Source organism: Callithrix jacchus, chromosome 12 (assembly GCF_049354715.1).
Source record: "Callithrix jacchus isolate 240 chromosome 12, calJac240_pri, whole genome shotgun sequence".
NCBI lineage: Eukaryota > Metazoa > Chordata > Mammalia > Primates > Cebidae > Callithrix > Callithrix jacchus.
In genome coordinates this window covers 89,594,775-89,599,756 of record NC_133513.1, presented here as the reverse complement: position 1 = coordinate 89,599,756, position 4,982 = coordinate 89,594,775, and the positions used below count along the sequence as shown (strand labels likewise).

The 4,982-nt window shown below is 44.8% G+C and overlaps 1 non-coding gene across 1 annotated transcript; it reads left to right on the top strand.

Moving 5' to 3' along the window:
- The first annotated feature begins 4,580 nt into the window (after nucleotides 1-4,580).
- On the top strand, nucleotides 4,581-4,687 carry LOC118146523 (U6 spliceosomal RNA). The gene has a single exon (XR_004732383.1). It is a non-coding gene; the product is annotated as a U6 spliceosomal RNA (small nuclear RNA).
- Nucleotides 4,688-4,982: the final 295 nt, after the last annotated feature.

The following is a 4,982-nucleotide window of genomic DNA, read 5'->3' as shown; positions in this document are numbered from 1 at the left end:
ATGTTGGCCAGGCTAGTCTTGAACTTCTGACCTCGTGAACCACCTGCCTTGGCATCCCAAAGTGCTTGGATTACAGGCATGAGCTACCACACCCAGCCCATCCTGAATTATCTGGATGGACCCTAAATCCAATGACAAGTGTCTTTATAAGAGACAGAGAAGAGACACCTGGGGAAAGAGAAGTTTATGTGAGGACAGAGGCAGAGATCTGAGTTATGCAGCCATAAGCTGAGGAACTCCTGGAACCCTCCAGAAGCTGGAAGAAGCAATGAAGGATTCTCCTCCATGACTTCAGAGGGAGTGCTGCCTTGTTGACACGTTGACTACAGATGTTTGGCCTCCTAAATTGTGAAAGAATAAATATCTGGACCATGCCTGGTGGCTTATGTCTATAATGCCAGCACTTTGGGAGGCTGAGGCAGATGGATCGCTTGAGCTCAGGAGTTCGAGACCAGCCTGGGCAACACGGCAAAACCCTATATCTACAAAAAATATCCTCCAAAATTAGCCGGGTGTGGTGGCATTTACCTGTAGTCCCAGCTACTCGGGAGACTGAGGTGGGGATCACTTTAAGTCTGGAGGCAAAGGTTACAGTGAGCCAAGATTGTGCCACTGCACTCCAGCCTGGGTGACAGAGTGAAGCCTTGTCTCAAAATAAAAAAAATTATGTAGTTTTAAGCCACGAAATTTGTGGTAATGTGTCACAGCAGCCACAGGGAACAGGTGGCATGGGACAATTTAGTGACAACTCTGGGAAAAGAATCAAGATTAGAAGACATCAAAAGAAGACCCATTCAGCTAAACATGTAACTTCAGATAATAGGGCTGCAGACCTCACGAGATGACATACTCACTTTCTAAAACCGAGTCACACAGACAGGGAAGTAGGTCAGTAGAACTGACAGGACTTAAGGGCAGGAAACCAAAGAGGCCGTGTTGCACAAAGGGAGGGATGCCGCCCAGCTCAGATCCTGCCCCAACAGTGGTAAAATGGATCTTTCAAATGCTAGGAAATTAGACAGAGATATACAGAGAATGAGCACATTTCTTTTTCTTTTTTGTTTCTTTCTTTCTTTTTTTTGAGATAGAGTCTCACTCTGTCACCCAAGCTAGAGTGCAATGGCACGATCTTGGCTAACTGCAAACTTCACTTTCCAGGTTCAAGTGATTTTCCTGCCTCAGCCTCCTGAGTAGCTGGGATTACAGGTGCCCATCACCATGCCCAGCTAATTTTCGTATTTTTTTTTTTAGTAGACACAGGGTTTCACCATGTTGGCCAGCTGGTCTCGAACTCCTGACCTCAGGTGATCCACCCAACTTGGCTTCCCAAAGTGCTTGGATTACAGGGGTGAGCCACCACACTCAGCTGGAGCACATTTCTGTTAGAATAAGAAAAAATAAAAAATACATTAAAAGGGAAATGGTCAAGAGGTAGGAAGACATAGCTTCCGTTCAAGGAGCTAGTAGCCACTGGGGTGTGCTGTCCTCTCATGGTGAAAGGTTTGAGAGGGATGACTCACAGACCTCTACTGAAGGGTCTCACAGAGAAATGCACCAAAAACAAAGGGCATGGAAGCAACCTAAGTGTCCAGTACCAGAGGACGGGTGAAGTGATCACACAGCCACACAGTAGGACATGATGCAGCCACGATGCTGTAGATAAATATTCACTTAATTGAAAGATGTTCAAGACATATTAAGAGCAGAAAGCAAGCGTGAAACAGTAGGTACAATGTAGTCCTGTTCCTCATATGTAAAATGCAGATGAAGATAAGAGTGCTTACCCTACAGAGTTGTTACGAGCATTTGATTAATATATGCAAAGTGCTTGGCAGTACCTGGAACATGTACATGCTGTACAGCATCACTGTTTTATCATCACTTATTTTTTTTAATACTTAAAATTTTTATTTTATTTATTTGTAGACAGTCTTGCTCTGTTGCCCAAGCTGGAGTGCAGTGGTGCAATCTTGGCTCACTGCAACCTCCACCTCCCAGATTCAAGTGATTTTCATGCCTCAGCCTCCTGGGTAGCTGGGACTACAAGTGCGTGACCCCACACCCAGCTAATTTTTATTTTGTTTTGTTTTGTTTTGTGAGTACATGATGTCTCCCTCATCTGGAATTTTCTACCTTCCAATGTCCTTAAAGTCCCCATAGGACTTACCTAATCTAAAGCTCCTTTTCTATTTAGACTTTCTGCCAGCCTCTCCCACCCCTCTTCTGTGACCTCCATTGGCTTAGGCACACTTCCCTTTCCCAAGCTGACCAGCCCTCTGGCAGAAGCCCCTCAATCATCAGCCAGTCCGAGTCTGGCAAGGCTCATGATTTCAGATAAATATATAGATAGACATAGAGGATATAGACATAGACATAGGTCCCTTTCAGTAGCGCTTGTTTTTGGTAATCCTAAGGAATTCTCAACCACATGGACAGTTGACTAGAAGACTTCACACGCATGCATTGCAATTTCCTCCTGGATATGTAACTTCCCTCAAATTGTTCAAGCTCCCAAGAAGCTGTAGAGGAAAGGGCTCCTGGTACAGGCTTAGAGAACTCAGCAGGTTGGCCCACGGCTGTTTCCACATTTCCTCTTCCCCAGCTGGGCCCTGCACCGGCCCTGAGCTGCAAAGTCGCCCCAAACAGCCGCCTCTCCCTGCCTCATTGACTGTAGCTCTGCCCAGTGACATCTCCTTCCTGGCTCCCTAAAAACCTCCCCTAAACCCCACAGGCTCTGTGGCCCTGTGGGGTTCTTCTTTCCCCATTTCCCCTGTCCACATACACTTCCCTCACTTGTCCCCACATTCTATTTATTTTTCAGTTTATTGTGGTTTTCATTTTATTTTTAAAAAATTAATTAATTATTTATTTAGAGACAGAGTCTGGCTCTGTCACCCAGGCTGGAGTGCAGTGGTGCCATCTTGGCTCACTGAAACCTCTGCCTCCTGGATTCAAGCAATTCTCCTGCCTCAGTCTTCTGAGTAGCTGAGATTACAGACATGTGCCTCCACACCCACCTAACTTCTGTATTTTTAGTAGAGATGGGGTCATCAGGTTGGCCAGGCTGGTCTCAAACTCCTGAACTCAGGTGATCTGCCCATGTCAGCCTCCCAGAGTGCTGGGATTACAGGCATGAGTTACTGTACCTGACCTTTTTTTTTTTTAAGAGAAGCAGGGTCTTGCTCTATCACCCAGGCTGGAGTATAGTGGTGCAGTCACAGTTCACTACAACCTCAAAATCTTGGGCTCAAGCTATCTTCTTGCCTCAGCCTCCTGAGTAGCTGGGACTACAGGTACACACCACCATGCCAAGCTAACTTAGCTCATTTTTTGTAGAGATGGGGTCTTGCTATGTTGCCCAGGCTGGTCTTGAACTCTTGGCCTTTAAGAAATCCTCCCACCTCGGCCCCCAAAATGCTGGGATTACAGGTAGATGCACCATGCCTGGTCTTGTTTTACTTTTTAATGTAAAACTAACATATATTTATCATGAAAGAGGAGGGGCCGGGCACGGTGGCTCATGCTTGTAATCCCAGCACTTTGGGAGGCTGAGGTGGGTGGTTCAGGAGGTTAGGAGTTCAAGACCAGCCTGGCCAATATGGTGAAACTCCATCTCTCCTAAAAATATAAAAAGTAGCTAGGCATGGTGGTGTGTGCCTGTAGTCCCAGCTACTTGGGAGGCTAAGGTGGGAGAATCACTTGAACCTGGAAGGTGGAGGTTGTAGTCAGCCAAGATCACACCACTGCACTCCAGCCTGGGTGAAAGGGCCAGACTTCATCTCAAAAAAAAAAAAAGTAAGAGAGGAGGTAGGGCAAGCCCCAGTCGAGAAATGAGCTAGTTCTGGATATGGCTGGATATGGACTATGTTGCTGGGACCAGATTAAAGACAGAAGAAAAAGAATAGAAAAACCAGTTCCATCTCCTTTGTTTTTCCCTGCTTCCCCAGAAAAATAAACTTTTTAAAGGCACACATGAAAATTGTGAACCCAATGCATACTATGGTCTTTCTGAGGTCCACTGAACAACGTAATATTCTCTCTGTGTTAAATCTGTGTTACATTTATCTGAATTGATTGAAATTAAAGAAACTATAGGAAAAAGAGTAATTAATACTTGGTACAGAAAAATTAAAACAGCAAAGTCAAAAGGCAAAAATAAAAATAAGCCACAGTCTCCTCAATGAGCAACAGCACGGTAACAACATAATGAGTCAGGCTTTCCAGATGCTTCTATATAAACAGGTCCACGTCTCTCACCTGTAGTTCCCCCAGGCAAAAATCCCTGGAACCACAAGGCTGTTTTGTTTTTGTGTTTGTCTTCCAAGTTTGTAGCTAATTGTTTGGCTGTACCACCTTATCCAAACTGATGTGGTGCTATTGATATTCTTTAGTTATCTCACTTAAAGTGACTACTCTGCAGAAATATTAATGAATTTGACTGTTGTGAGTTGCTACCTCAAGCACACTAAGGATGTTTTGTAATTATGCACCTTTGTAAAATCTAAAAAAGTCTGAATCAAAATACATTGACCCCCAAGGTTCAGAAGAGTAGATCTGAATACTTAAAATAAGTGACAATAGTGCTCGCTTTGGCAGCCCATATACTAAAATTGGGACAATATAGAGAAGGATGGCATGGCCTCTGTGCAAGGATGACAAGCAAATTCATGAAGCATTCCATATAAAAAAAAATTGTTTTAGGTCAGGCGCGATGGCTCATGTCTGTCATCCCAGCACTTTGGGAGGCCGAGGAGGACTCAAGCCCTGATCCCTGCTGTCAGGACCCAAGACCAGTTGCTAGTGAACGGACACAGAGGCAAGAGAGTCCCAGAGGAAGGAGACCCTCCAGGGAAGCATTTGGGAGGCAATGGCTCCCTCACAGTTAACATTGGCAATTAAGTTTCAATATATAAATTTTGGAGGATGCATAAACATTCAAGCCACAGTGGACATGGAGACTGGATCTGGGTGACGAAGTAGAG